Here is a 16,091-nt window from a genome sequence, read left to right as displayed (position 1 = left end):
AGAAAAAGTTTGTATTTGTTTCCCAAATTACATTTGTTTGCACTTTGTTCAGGACACTGGAAAGGCCACTTCGAGAAGGCCGCTTACATTTCATATGGAATAGTGAAAAATCTTTGATTTGAACTTTATCTTGAATAAAGAAGTAAAAATTATGAAACTATATTTCTTTTACTTTATATTTAACAAAATGTAGGCTACCGTGGTAACTACAGGCTGACTTTAGGAACCAAGAACAAATCAGATGATTGACTCCGAATTTTTAACCTAGTTTTTTTTTTCCCAATAAAATTCCAAAGAAGCACAAATGACATTCTTTCCTGTCTATTTGATTTGTGTAGCACAAAAATGAAGATGGACATTTGTTTGAGGGTTTTATTGATTTTGTCAGGGTCTCTCACTCTTTTAATTTGAACTCAGGGGAGCTGAACTCATCTTTGGAAGAATCTGCTGACTTTATCCTTCTAGGTATTCCTTTTTGGTCGTGGACCTTTCCATTTAACATGGTCTCAACACGTCCAAAAGAGAACTCTTGATTCTGGCTCTTCCTTGGCCTCCCCCCACCCCCCCAACTCCATCTTGTCTCCTCTAGCTGCTCTAGACAACTATCTAGGAATTATCCTTGATTCCTTTTTTCTTCTTTCACATGCTATACCCAATCCATCAACAAATTCATCAGCTCTGTACCCTCAAGCCAACTGCTTCTCACCTCCTCCGCGGCTGCCTTCCGGTCTAGCCGCCATCAGCCCTTGCCTGAACTACATCAGTAGCTTTCTAAATGGACCCCCAGCTCCTACTCTTCTGTCCCTACAACCACTCTCCACAGAGCAGCCAGAGTGATTTTTAAATGTACATTTATTTTTATGAGGTACATTTCCATGGTTCCAAATTCGACATACTACAAAAAAACATATGTCTTGCATCCATTCCTGCATTTCTCACCCCGACCCTCTAATGATAACCATTTCCATTGGTGTCTTTTTCATTTTCTTTTCTTTTTTTTTAATCCTTCTTGGGTTTTTTAGGCAAATGCAAACATATGCAAAAATATCTCCTAACTTATTACACAAAAGGTAGCCTACCAGAGACATTGTTCTACACCGTTCTATATCTTGCTTTCTTTCACTTACAACACATCCTAAAACTCTTTCCATATCAGTACATAGAGACCTTCCTTGTCTGTTTCCACAGCGGCAGGCCATCCCATCATTGTTAAACCAGGCCCCCTCTGCTGCACATCACAACTGGGTCCTTTTTTGGCTGTTACAAGTAATGCAACAATAAAAACCTCACACGTGTCATTTCATACATGTGGTGATGCACCCATGGGATGGAATCACAGGAATACAACTGCAAGGTCATATATTTTAGAGTATTTGCCAGTGTCAAAATGAAAATTTTAGACATAAATCTGATTGTCACTTCCCTTGCTTAAAGGCCCCCCAAAATTCCCAGTACTGATGAAAATGAAAACCACTGAGAGCCACAAGACCCTCCCTAATCTGTCCTTTGTCTGCTTCTTCAATATCACCCACATCTTTCCCTCTCTTGCACTACGGACTAAGCACATGGGCCTTCTTTCATTAATCTCAAAAAATTCTATAGCTTTTGCAAGATGTGCAATTTCTCTTTGTAGTTGATTTGCATTATATTTGTACTATATTGTCAAATATGTATAAAAATGCAGTCATCAGCTGGAGACCTGACAAAGGAGCTGATCCCAAAGAGGAGAATCAATGCTCATGTTTAATGGAGCTGGATATTTGAGTGGGTTTCATAAGCCGTCATTTGATAAGTAAACATTTCTAGGTTATGATGACTCTTACTCTCCTACTCAACTTCAAACCTCAGGAATTCAGATCATGAAGACTGAGATAATGAGGATGCTCTATCCTTCTGTAGCTGTGTGACTGTGGTCCCAGACACGTAAAGCCTAAACTCATAGAGGAACGCAACATGGCTGGGAAAGAGGACTGGGCTGGATGTTACAAGCGCTGCGTTTTGCAGCAGATTCTGCTGCAAAGCTGTCAGGTCCTCAGCAAGTCACTCCACCCTTCCCTGCCTCATTTTACGTGTACGAGAAGGAAGGAAATGGAATTAATTCATCATCATTATTGTCACCCTTTTCATTCCCTAGGGATTCTTTTCATTAACCCCACCCCCTCATTTTCATAATGTATTGAGAAATTTTGTCTACTGAAAATTATGTTAGCAATGTAATTATGTTGCCATGTTCGTAGTTCATTGTTAACATGTTCATATTCATTGTTAATTTATCAAGGATACACAGAGTTTTCAATTCCGCTTGGCATTAAGTAATCAACTGACATTAGTTGAGTTGATATAATACTTTCCAAAGCAAAGAAACTTCATATTTTAATTTGCCTCAATGGCTTTACCTTGTTTAATCCCTAAGAATTAGGAGGCTGCAGGTTGGGAATCTCTGGTCCCTAATGACAATAAGTTTCCTTACAAGTCAGGGGTCAATGTTAAATATATGATCATTGAGTGCAGAGATTTTTTTTTTAAACGTTTATTTATTTTTGAGACAGAGAGAGACAGAGCATGAACTGGAGGGCCAGAGAGAGAGGGAGACACAGAATCTGAAACAGGCTCCAGGCTCTGAGCTGTCAGCACAGAGCCCGACGCGGGGCTCGAACTCACGGACCGTGAGATCATGACCTGAGTCGAAGTCAGATGCTTAACTGACTGAGCCACCCAGGCGCCCCACGTGCAGAGATGTTTTTAGATGGTACCTCACAGAGCCCTGGGGCTCAGCAGAGCGGCTCAGAATAGAAACAAAGGTGGAGAAGGACAAGGTGAAGCAAGGGGTCTAAAGGTCTCCAAACCTATTTTATTTGGAGTAGCCCCACTTTTTTCTGTTACATATTGGGTTCTAAGACTTTGTTTGAAGAATGGGTTTTAACTATTAAAAACAGTTTGAGAAATATGACAATCAAACTTTATTGCATACATGAGGATAATGAAGCCTAGAAAATGTAAATAAAATTTGCCCAAGGTTACAGAGCTAATTAATGGCAAAGTATTCATTCAGTCAGTCCACAAATATTTATTGAACACAGTGGAAATGAAAACTATAAACATGAAATTTTGATTCAGTCTTGGTCTAAAAGTAATCTGTGGGTCACCATGGTGTTTGATCAGAAGCATCAGGATGAGGGGCGCCTGGGTGGCTCAGGCAGTTGAGCGTACAACTCTTGATTTCAGCTCAGGTCACGATCTCACGGTTTCGTGAGTTTGAGCCCTGCATCGGGCTATGCACTGACAGAGTGGAGTCTGCTTGGGATATTTTTCTCTCCCTCTCTCTCTGCCCTTACCCCGCTCTCACACTCACTCTCTCTCTCTCTCTCAGAATAAATAGACATTAAAAAAAAGAAGCATCAGGAGGAAAGAATCTTATTTTCATAAACTGACAGAGAATTGACATTACTGTATGTTATAACTATGTATATTACTGCATGTTACTACTGTTCAGTAAGACAAGGAAGAAAGGGCAGGAAAGTATCTGCATTCTGGCAACCAAAGGACTACAGTGAAGAAAGAGCCCTCTTAGGAGACAGGTCAGGCAGGGTAAAGGTCTTACTTCACTTTGTATCCACAGTTTATATCAAAGAGCCCCTGTGCCTGATTGTCACGCTACTGCTCTTTGGTGTTTATACAAGATGAGCTGAGAGCCCTGCCTCCTCAAGAGTATCTGAGGTTTTTGTTTTAGTTCCCAGATGAAGCATGTGATTACCACTAAACTTGGAAAAACCTGAGGCTATGGGAAATGTGTCCATTTAATCTATACGATACTTTTGTAAAAGTCAATTGGTTGAGTTTGTCCAACTTAAACTAATTCACTGGCTTTCTGATAACTTACCCGTGCCTGGGTACTGGATATGTTCTAGCTGTGGTTCTAGCTTTCTCCTTGCAGAGTATTTGAAATAAAGGGTGTCTTCAGTAGATTAGGATACAAATATAACACAAAGCCTCATTCTTAGCGCTCAAGAGCCAGGCACTCTTCTAGACATTGAGGACAGAGCAATGAACACGTGAGAAAAGTCTGCTTCTGTGGACCAGCATGGGTTCTCATGATTATTTCAGGCCCAACACTGTTACTGCTACACTGTGCAAAGTTGAAGATTCATTCTACTGTCTTGCAAATACTTGCCATAACAGAGTGGCTTAGATCACTTCCACATTATTTATTCATTTATTTAACAAATATTTATTGAGTAGCTTCTGTTACCAGACTCTCTGTGCTAAGTGCTGGGCATCCTGAAATGAATTAGTTCTCAAGGTGCTCACGGACCTATGGGAGCATAGACTTGTAAACAAATCTCAAACCAGCATAATCACAACAGTGGAAGAGGAACAAGGTATAGATGAACCACACCGCATCAGTGGATTAACTCCCTCTGGCCTGATTTCCAAACTCAGATTTCAAAGGTTAACAGAAGCTCCCCGGGCAAATCAAGGATGGTAAGAATGGGAATGGCATACGGAAAGAGGCAGAGACCAGAGCACGCGCTTATCCTGAGAACCGTGTGCTATTTGGAACCAAAGGAGTCTGAAGTACAAGGCAGACAGGCGGCAGGAAATTGAGAGCATCTTTATCTAATGGTTTCTGTTTCCTCTGTGAGTTAAGAGAGACAGCATTTTTTGAGAATAAAGAAGGCAGAGACTGGTTAGGAAGTTTGAAGGGAAATTTATTTACTTATTTAAAATTTTTTGTGTTAATTTATTTATTGAGAGAGAGAGAAGGAAAGAAAGAAATCTCAAGCAGGTTCTGTGCTGACAGCGCAGAGCCTGACATGGGGCTCAAAATCATGAGCTGTGAAATCACGACCTATGCCGAAACCAAGAGTAGGACGCTTAACTGACTGAGCCCCCCAGGCGCTCCTTGAAAGGAGGTTTAAAAGAGCTGCTGAATTGTTCATAAAATAGAAAGGATTGGGGGGAGGAACCCTAACGGCCAGGAAAAAAATGTAGGCACTGATATGTACTGATAGGAGAAGACCTGTAAGATATATCATTTAGTGACTAAAAGGTAAGATGCAGAACAATGTGTGCTAATTTAACTTTTCTGTAACACGTAGTAGGAAATTGAAAAATATTTCCTTCTGTGCATAAAATATCTTGGGAAGAAAGCATGAGAAAGCAATAATTGTGGTTGCCCACAGGGAGAGAAGCCAGATGGCCAGGGTGCAAGGTGATGGGACACACTTTGCACTGTATACTTTTGAATTTTGAACCACAGAATGTATTATTTATTTAAAAATTAAATTAAAAGTGAAATCAGTTGGGGCGCCTGGGTGGCTCAGTCGGTTAAGCATCCAACTTCGGCTCAGGTCATGATCTCACAGTTCGTGAGTTCGAACCCCGCAATGGGCCTCTGTGCTGACAGCTCGGAGCCTGGAGCCTGCTTCACATTCTGTGTCTCCCCCTCTCTCTGTCCCTCCCCTGCTTGTGCACGCTCTCTCTCTCTCAAAAATAAATAAACATTAAAAAAAAAAAAGTGAAATCTCTTAAAATGTCTTTAGGAGATAAAGAAGAATAATTTCTGAGGGCAATGGAAGATAAAACTAAATTTTGGCCTCATGGCTATGTTTCTCTGGAAACCTGTGCTTAAGCTAACTTGGGGAACTGCAAATGGAAATAATCATTTTCATTAGCGTTCCTATTCAGGAAAGATGAGTTGGGTAAGTCACAGGTATCAGGGCTTCAAAGTACAGAAAAACCTGACCAAGGTTGCTGGGCTGGCCTCTTACTCTCAGGGTCTCCAACCACAGCTTCTTCAGCATACGAGCAACACTGCTTTGGTTACATCAAAGCAACACCTAAAAAGGATTCCAATTCCTTTGTCCTGCTGGTTAGGGTAAAACCCAATGGGTACAAAGTGAGTTAACATAGAACTCTGCCCTTCAGGACCTGGGAAGTTAAAAGGACTTGTATTTGTTACTTAATACATAAACACATAATGAACAAAACTGACTTTTGTCTGTGGATTGTCGAATCACGTTGTCTTAGACACATACCCTTTTATCTCTAACCAAATTATAAAGGAACGTTCTGGCTGCTCAACAATGAGCCTGTGAAGTACTGGCTAAGTCCAGACAATGTCAGGCAATGGCGATACAAGGAGGGCCAAACCACAGTCCGTGGGGTCTGGGGCCACACAAGGGAGTGCAGGAGAGAGACACAAAGTGCACTTTAGGGGCATCTGGGTGGCTCAGTCAATTAAGCATCCTACTCTTGGTTTTGGCTTGGGTCATGATCACGTGGTTTGTGGGTTCAAGCCCCGCATCTGGCTCTGTATTGACAGCGTGGGAGCCTGCTCGGGATTCTCTGTCTCCTCTCTCTCTCTCTGCCCCTCCCCTGCTCGCGTGCTCTCCCTCTCTCTCTTTCGAAGATAAATAAACTTAAAAAATGATGGAAAAGAATTTCGTTTTTTTAAAAAAGAGCACTTCAGAATAAAATGTAACATTGCCTGGAAGGAATTAGGGAAGGGCTTCATTGAGGGTAAGAGATGCAACCCAAGTCCTAAATGAGGTGAAGTCGAAGGAGGATGAGAAGGACATTTCAGGCAAAGAGAGCAGAGTGTGAGAGGCAGCAGAGCTCAGAATAACACGATGTGTTCTTGGGACACCAAGCAGCGTGATTTGAGTATGGCGTCAGATGCTTCTTGGGGAGTGGCAAGCTTCAGGGCTGGAAAGGCAGGTTTGAACAGGGTTATGAAGTGCCTTACGGGCCAGGCTGACAAGTTTAGACTTTGTCATGTGAGTAAACTACCTTGTTCTCAGTCGACATGCTGAGAGGTCAGTATTTCGCCATTAACGCCTAACCATCCTTCTGTTGGCTTCTAGATTCTTGTTCGAGGTAGAATAAGGATGTGGAAGACAGGTTTGTAAACTTAGTGTTACCTTCCCCATTCTTCCTTTTTATTCTTCTCCCACAACTAACCAAGTATCCAAGTCTGTCACTATTCTGTCATTTTCTTTGTTGTTTCTCAGATCAATGATTCAGTAAGTGTTTACCCATGACAAGTACTGGGCTAAAGGCCTTATATACATCGTCTTATTCAATCCTCAAAATAGTCCTATGAGGTCATGTTCTAGTCAGGGTTCTTGAGAGCAAATGGCAGGTAACTTAAACAGAAGAGGAATTAACTGGAAAGGTGTTGGGCAACTCACACAGCCCATAGGAAGGTAGAGGACTGGGTTCAGGGCGAAGCCACGGGAAGAAGTAGAGCACGAAACTGAGATCCTACCTCAGCAACAATTTCTGAGGACGTGTTCCACCATGTCTCTGGATTCTTCTTCTTTTCTTAAAGTAAGCTCCATGCCCACTGTGAGGCTTGAACTCACAACCCTGAGATCAAGAGTCACATGCTTTAGGGGCGCCTGGGTGGCTCAGTCGGTTGAGCATCCAACTTCGGCTCAGGTCGTGATCTCGTGGCTCATAAGTTTGAGCCCCGCGTCGGGCTCTGTGCTGACAGCTCGAAGCCTGGAGCCTGCTTCCGATTCTGTGTCTCCTTCTCTCTCTGCCCCTTCCCTGCTCATGCTCTGTCTCTCTCTCTCAAAAATAAATAAACATTAAAAAAAAAAAAAAAAGTCACATGCTCTAACGACTGAGCCAGCCAGGTACCACACTTCTGGATTCTAATCTTAGCACGGAGAGCTCAAAGATTCTCAAACCGACTGCAGTGTCTTTGCATCACTATTCCGCAGTACAGACAGACAGGCGGGTGGGCACCAACTGGTCCTACTCAGAGCACGTGCCGATCGATGCCCTAGATGCAAGGGCCTGGTGGGAGAAGCAGGTTCCCCTGCGTGTCTTCCCCCTACATTGGGATTCACTCAGATTTGCTTAGGAAGGACGTTCAAATACTGGACAGCAAAAACAACAAGCACCCGCAAGTGCATTTTCCAGATAAATGAACAGACCCGGAGCAGGTAGGTTAGTTACCCAAGTAACACAGCCAGTCAGTTGGAGCCAGGATCGGTGCCCAAATCAGTTTTGTCTGCAAGGCCCACGCTATTATGCAACCTACTGCATCGCCTTCTCTAAGCCATTCCAACTCTATTTCACAGCCCACACGGCAGTCCAGGCGCCCATCACCTCGTTTGCATTACCGCCTCCTACCTGGTCTCCCTGATTTGTGCTTTCCCATCTCAGTTCATTCTCTACAGAGTTGCTAAGACAATATTTTTTGAGTGCCAACTACATCATGTCAGCCTCTTGTTCGAAAACCTGTGACTCACCCCTTCAAGAGCCTTTCCTGACTAATATCATTCCATACTGATCACTCCCTCAGTGATCAGTCAAATAATGTTGCCGCAGTGCTAAAACAGATGTATAATTTATACTACACTATCATATACTTATTCATGGTCTCTAGCTGTTACATTTATATGTGACTTCACTTAGGTCACAGAGCCTCTCTTCTGCTGCTTTTATGACTCTAATGACAGACACTAGCATCTACTACAGCAAATGTCTTTTCATTTTCGAATCCCAGGGTCCTCCAGAATACTTGCATTACTATAATCAATGTTATGATTTGCAGACCACTTATCATTTGTGAATTCATTATTAGCTTCCCTAAAATTTTGCAAGGCCTTCTTACGTTTCTCAGTGACAGGTGTTTGTGCCCTACCAAAAGTAAGTGTGTTAAAAACAATTGCCGATAAGGACGATCATTCCACTTCCTTTTTTGGAAATGTTCAATTCTTTGCTCCACCCCTTAGAGATACTAGGAGTTGAGGAAAGGTAAAAGATGGTATTCTTTTTTTGGAGCTGTAAGGTGAAAGGAAATACTATTTAGAGCAAGCTTTCCCTTTTTTGGTTAGGAATAATAAAATTATCACAGCATGGAACATAACATGGAAGTAGGTAATCTGGTTGGCCAGGTTTCCAGCTTGAGGTTCATATAGGAAAGCCTGTTGTCTGGTGCCTGAGCTGCCTTCATAGTTAGAGGGTGCTTTTGGAAACTAGAAATGACTTGGACACTCAAGGACCTCTAGATTCCCTCTCAACCAGGACCAAGAAGGCCAAGAACCAGAGTGACTCAGGCATTTCGCCTTCTGTTTCTTTTGCTCCTGGCTCCATTTACTTTTTTTGAGGATCTGTCTCTTTCTTGAGGTTAGACATCAGAGGAGGTCACACCTCCACACAGAGCACATAACTAGGTCATCAACAGATGGTGATCAATCTCTAGTAGAATTAACAAAACTCAGAATTTATTTAAAGGATACGCATATATGCTCTGGTCATTTTATAAATGTCAAAAGTAAGGATTACAAAAAAGAGGGTTTCTGTACTCAAGAACTTAACTGTCTATTGGGGGGAGATAAATCTATCAAACAAGTAATCCATGAACAATGAGTAAGGCAATAAATTTAGTTTGTACTGGGTATAAGAACGGTACACAGAAGGACTTAATCCACTGTTTGGGAAGAGGGAGCCTGAAAGATCTTACAGAGGGTGAAATGCTTGGTCTGGAGTTGAGAGCAGAGTAGGAGTTTGCCAGACAGATCAAATGGGGAAAGAATATTTCAGAAAGAGAAAAGAGAGCTATACCACGGGATGAAAGGCCTAGAGAATCGTAAGTAATTTGGATTCTGAAGATGGTTATTCTGCATCCATTCTCTCCTTCCCTCCAAATTTCCCAGCCATGGGTTGAATATAATTGACCTTATTCCCAGCTCCAAGGATGGGTCTTGATCGGCCTTAGGCAGTCAGTGGAATCCATTCTTTTGTTGTAGCTGGTTCTCAGAGAAGTGTGTCATCCAAGCCTAAGCAAATCAGCCATGGCATTCCTCAGAGATGTTAGGTCAGGGCTGGATATGCCCAAACAGAAAGAAGTCCAGGATTTTGGTTTGATGGTTGGGAGAAGAGATGCATTCACATGGAAGAAAAAGCATGTAAACCTGAGAGCTACTGGTTTCTATTTTGCTACCTCAAGGAGAGCCAACCAGTGGATAAGGATGTCGCATAGAGTGAGGGGGATGCCACAGAAATGGAGCCAATGAGCTGACCAACCTCTGACCAGGTAAGTGGAAGCGGGTATTCCCTTCATGGTTTAAAAGATCAGGTAGAATTTCATGTTACTCACAACTAAAAGCATTTTACCTGATGCAGTGTCACTGGAGGTGAGGTTGAGGGGGTAGAAAGTGGGAAATGGATTGCAGAGGTAGGCATGAGCCAGATGATGAGTCTAGTTTCAATTCTAGAGACACAGAAAGCTCTTAGAGGGTGTAGGCTATGCTAGGAAGTAAAATGAGTTTTAGAAAGATTGCTCTAGCAGCAGTGAGAAGGATGGCTTGGAGAGAGCAAGGCGGGGGCAGTGAGGCCAGTGGCAGAACGGCACCACATTGTCACGGTGTTCATCATTCCACTCAGGGGTGCAGCTTTTAGCTCCGTTTTGCACCAACCTCAAAAGAGAATCAGCTTTTTGAAAATACTTAATCTGTGAACAGACGATAAAGGGTATAGATTCTTTAGGATTTCATATCCTGGAAATAAAAATGTATGTTTGAGAAGCCCACAGAACACTTCAAGAGATTCAACGTAGTGATCAAAGTTTGGGTTATACTGTTAGAGCTATCATTAATATCTTGGCCTCTTTCTGTTTCTTTTCAGGACTTTGAATTTGTTCTATCCTCCCTCGTTACTCATTTTATTTATTTGTCAATACAGTCTTTTTCCCTATTGCTTGAGGTTTTTTTTTGGTTTCTCCCTTCCACTGAAACAGAAAGGCAGTTCAAGAGAAAGGCTAATGTTGATTTGGTTAGCACAAAAGCCCTTTCTCCATGGTATCTTATCTGATTCCAACTAATTTTACTCAAGAGGAGGCATCTTTGGTAACAAACCCTTGTCCCGATCTCTCTGGCCTCCAGTATTAGCTGCCACATAAATTGCATTGATAGGAAAAACATGCTTCTAGGATCTATTTTACCAGAAGCTGTTCTGCAAAGACATTAAGATTCAATTAATCTTTCTACTTACTTGTCATTACTGAGCTCCCTCTTCATGCTTTGCACTGGGCTTGATACCAGGGGGTAGTTCAACAGAAGAGGAAAGCTGTCTCCGCTTAAAAAGGGCTTATGGTATAGATTCTGAGGATGGGGAAATGCTTTTCCTAAAACCATGTCAATGAGGCCTAAGCATATACTACAGGTGGCTCGTCTGGAAGATGGCTGCATTGTATTTATCCTTGAAGTGTATGAGAAACTTTTAAAAGTATCACCAGATAGCCAAAGAGTGTCAGATACAATTCTGCCAGGACTCCAGTGACAACATTAGAATTTTGGTCATTAACCATGCCCTTCCATCAAGGTCTTTGAGATACAGATGATCTCATTCTTTGTTTACAGAATCATTTATTTCCCTCGTGTATATAATTTTAGGTGGAAAATGGAACCCAAAACAGGCACATGTAGAAAAAAATGTGGTATCCCCCCAAAGTTGCCACAAAATACAAAATGTCCATTCCTCAGTAAAGTAACTGTAGTTATGTATGGGAGTTAGAGACCAATTCCTTCCACATGGATTAATCATTTTGCCTAGATGGCAATATATTTCACCCCTCCTCCCATCTCATTATTTTGTATGGGTAACATTCATTCCTCATAGGTCCCACTTAATTCCTTCATACATTCTATTTAACATTATTTGTGCAAAAGATTTAGAGCAGAACCAACTACATCAGCAGAACCTGAGCATAGTCCTGACCTTTACTTTAAAACCAAAAGCTTCTCACACCAACTCCTCTACCTGTTCACTGTGCTCAGAGCCAGTGGCCCTCCAATAATGAAATCAAGACATGGGTCAAATTGAGCTCTGTCCTTAAATGCACAAGAGTCATATTTAGTACCTAGCTTATTCCCTGGAACACAGCGGGCACCAATTTTCTAGAAGAAAGAATGAAGGAAGATAGTGTCTATGGCATCGTGAGCAGGTCTGAGTTCCTGAAGCTGAACCAAGGATTCTAATAGATTTAAGACATTTGAATGGTAAACTGAGGAATTTATGTTTTCATTTATGCCTGCATCCAACAAACATTTTTTTTATTTTTTTTTCAATATATGAAGTTTATTGTCAAATTGGTTTCCATACAACACCCAGTGCTCATCCCAAAAGGTGCCCTCCTCACTACCCATCACCCACCCTCCACTCCCTCCCACCCCCCATCAACCCTCAGTTTGTTCTCAGTTTTTAACAGTCTCTTATGCTTTGGCTCTCTCCCACTCTAACGTCTTTTTTTTTTTTTTTTCCTTCCCCTCCCCCATGGGTTTCTGTTAAGTTTCTCAGGATCCACATAAGAGTGAAACCATATGGTATCTGTCTTTCTCTGTATGGCTTATTTCACTTAGCATCACACTCTCCAGTTCCATCCATGTTGCTACAAAAGGCCATATTTCATTCTTTCTCATTGCCACGTAGTATTCCATTGTGTATATAAACCACAATTTCTTTTTTTCATTTAAAAAAAAATTTTTTTTAATGTTTATTTATTTTTGAGACAGAGAGAGACAGAGCATGAACGGGGGAGGGGCAGAGAGAGAGGGAGACACAGAATTGGAAGCAGGCTCCAGGCTCTGAGCCATCAGCCCAGAGCCCGACGCGGGGCTCAAACTCACGGACCGCGAGATCGTGACCTGAGCTGAAGTTGGACCCTTAACCGACTGAGCCACCCAGGTGCCCCTAAACCACAATTTCTTTATCCATTCATCAGTTGATGGACATTTAGGTTCTTTCCATAATTTGGCTATTGTTGAGAGTGCTGCTATAAACATTGGGGTACAAGTGCCCCTATGCATCAGTACTCCTGTATCCCTTGGGTAAATTCCTAGCAGTGCTATTGCTGGGTCATAGGGTAGGTCTATTTTTAATTTTCTGAGGAACCTCCACACTGCTTTCCAGAGCGGCTGCACCAATTTGCATTCCCACCAACAGTGCAAGAGGGTTCCCGTTTCTCCACATCCTCTCCAGCATCTATAGTCTCCTGATTTGTTCATTTTGGCCACTCTGACTGGCATGAGGTGATATCTGAGTGTGGTTTTGATTTGTATTTCCCTGATAAGGAGCGACGTTGAACATCTTTTCATGTGCCCCAACAAACATTTTTTTGAGAGCTACTTTGTTCTAGGAATAGTATACCCACTTCTTCTTGACAAAATGTACTTGAGATTCCTCTGCTCTTGGTTTGCTTAGGGGCAGATCATCAGTCACAGTCCCTGCCTCTCACTTCAGCTTAATTCAGGGCTTAGGGTATGGGTGGGTCTGCAGTGGCATGAATATTATTAATAAAGACAAAGCAAAGAAGGAACAGAAACATAAACCCCCTTCCTCCTTCTCTTTTTTTCTGCTACTATTTCACCTTGTCACCATTTCCCTAAGGCTGGTTTCTATTCTTACTTCATCCTACCCTGCTTTCCTAGTTCCTCTTCAGAAAATTCCAGAATTCATTTCCTCTGAAATATAGATGAACCTAACTGGTGGGAATTCATAATGGTGCAGCCACTTTAGAAGACAGATTAGCAGTTTCTTACAGAAATAAACATACTCTTCCCCATACAATCCAACAAATGGGCTCTTTGGTATTTACCCAAAGGAATTGGAAACTTATGTCCACACAAAAACCTGAACACAGATATTTATAGCAGCTTTATCTAAAATTGCGGAAAAGTGGAAATATCCAAGATGGCCTTCAGCAGGTGAATGGATAAACAAAACAATGATACCTACAGACAATGGAATATTACTCAGCACTACAAACAAATGAGCTATCAATCCATGAAAGGGCATCGGTGACACTTAAAAGCATGTTACTAAATGAAAGAAGCCAATCTGAAAAGTCTACACCCTGTGTAATCCCAACTATATGACATTCTGGAAAAGGCAAAACTATGGGGACAATAAAAAGATCGGTAATTGCCAGGGGCCTGGGAGAGAGGGACAAATAGGCAGAACACAGAGGATTTTTAGGGCAGTGTAATTATTCTATATGGTATTATTATCATGGATACATGTCATTATACATTTGTCTAAACACATAGAACTCACAACTCAAAGAGTGAACCCTAGGGAAAACAATGGACTTCGGGTGGTAAAGATGTATCAGTGCAGGTGCACTGATTGTTACAAATGTACCAGTCTGGTGGGAGATGTGGATCATGGGGAAAACTATCCATGTGTGGGGGCAGGGGGTATATAGGAACTCTCTGTACTTTCCAGTCAATTTTACTGTGAACCTAAGACAGCTCTTAAAAAAAAAAGTCTATTTAAAAAATATGTAGATACAGGGGCGCCTGGGTGGCTCAGTTGGTTAAGCATCCGACTTTGGCTCAGGTCATGATCTCACGGTCTGTGAGTTCGAGCCCCGCATGGGGCTCTGTGCTGACAGCTCAGAGCCTGGAGCCTGCTTCAGATTCTGTGTCTCCCTCTCTCTCTGACCCTCCCCCATTCATGTTCTGTCTCTCTCTGTCTCAAAAATAAATAAACATTAAAAAAAATTAAAAAAAATATGTAGATACAGATATAGATACCTAGATGAACCTTACTTAATACCTTTGTATACATGAAAACCTACTGTTAGCTCAAGCCCGCCCAGACTAGAGAGGAGTGAGAGGAAGATTAAGGGGAAAGCTTTGCAAAAGCCTCGTGCTTGATTCTGGCACAGGTGAGTAGGGCAAAAAGTCACAGGCAGTGAGTGTTCTGTTACTCAATGGACCACACATACAAAAAGGCATTAGTCTGATCAGAAACGACAGATGTTACCAGTGGAAGAACAAGCAGCCTGGCTAGTCTCTCATGCTGGGGAAGAAAAGGGAGGGGGAGATGTGCCCCATAGTTGGAGGCCCAGCCCTCTGTACCACTCATCACTTTTCCTGCACCCTTCCGTTGGATTCCTAGATCTGGGCTTCCCAGACTAGACTAGAAACAAGGATCACCTGCTTTAGAATCACCTGAAACTTTATAAAAATTCATATTCTCAGACCAAGCTCCTAGAAAACCAAATCCAGTTGTTCAGGGATAGGGTCCAGGGCTCTGCATTTTCAAAAAGCTCCCAAGGCATTCTGATGGGCAGCCGGGCTTCAGTGCCACAGAACCTTGCTGCTGAGGAGACCCTTGTACCTGCTACCAGGAAGAGAAGGAGAAATTGCATACTAAGCCTTTCTCTTGGATACCAGTTACTCACCAGTTGGCTTTACCATATTGGTATTACCATCTGCCTGTTTTGTGTATTCTCCCAAGGATCATCCCATCCCAGGAATTAGGGTAAGGTCCAGATTCCAGTCTTTCCATTACACTCTAATGGAAAAGAGTTAAATTCAGACTTGCCTTTCTTTCTACTCATTCATTTGACAAATACTTACAGCATTCCTCCTAATGGGCCAGCTATGACTCTAGGGGCTGGGAATACAACGATGAACAGGCAGGTAAGGTCCTTTCTCTCCTGGTGCTTCTCTTCTAGAAGATGGAGAACTAAGAAATAAATAAGAAAGATTATTTGGGGCAGAAGTGAGGACTGGAAAACAACACAGCATGATATGACAGTGAGTGTTATAAGGAGGTGGGGTATGTTAGAGGTGGGAGGGTAAGACTCTTTAGACTGAAGCCTCAGTGGTGAGAGGCAAGTATCCAGGATGTAAACACTGCAAAGGCCACCATCAGGAAGAAGGTTGGTGTTTCTGGGATTTTCTAAGCCAGGGCTTAGAGAGTATCGAACAGGAGGAGAGGTGAGGTTAGAGAAGCATTATCCCGAATGCAATGGTAAGCCACTGACAGACTTGAAGCAGAGGAGTAATGTGACCTGGCTTATGTTTTAAAACACAATCCTCTGGTCACTGTGATAAAAATAGGTTAAATAAGTTGAGTTTGGGGTGGGTGAGGGAAGGGTTCAAGAGAAGAAGCAGGGAAAGCAGGTAGGTTACTGTGATAGTAGAGGCCAGGGCATCTGGTGATTCGGACTGGGGTAGAGGTGATATGAGTGGGAAAATTCAAGACCTACACTGGAGGCGGACTGATGAGTTTATGGTTTGGAAAGGAGTTGTGAGGAAAAGAGAAGAATCAAGGATGACTCT

At 42.3% G+C, this 16,091-nt stretch overlaps 1 long non-coding RNA gene across 2 annotated transcripts in view; it reads right to left on the bottom strand.

Moving 5' to 3' along the window:
* LOC125933750 (uncharacterized) overlaps positions 1-16,091 on the bottom strand; it is a 45,814-nt gene that overhangs the window by 28,202 nt on the left and 1,521 nt on the right. For both annotated transcript variants that reach the window (XR_007461089.1, XR_007461088.1), the window contains exon 2: positions 15,384-15,492. This is a non-coding gene — a long non-coding RNA (uncharacterized LOC125933750). The remainder of the gene's footprint in view (positions 1-15,383; positions 15,493-16,091) is intronic.

This window comes from Panthera uncia (genome assembly GCF_023721935.1).
Source record: "Panthera uncia isolate 11264 chromosome A1 unlocalized genomic scaffold, Puncia_PCG_1.0 HiC_scaffold_16, whole genome shotgun sequence".
Classification (NCBI taxonomy): Eukaryota; Metazoa; Chordata; class Mammalia; order Carnivora; family Felidae; genus Panthera; species Panthera uncia.
Note: the sequence above shows the minus strand (reverse complement) of the source record. Positions and strands in the feature narration are given on the sequence as shown.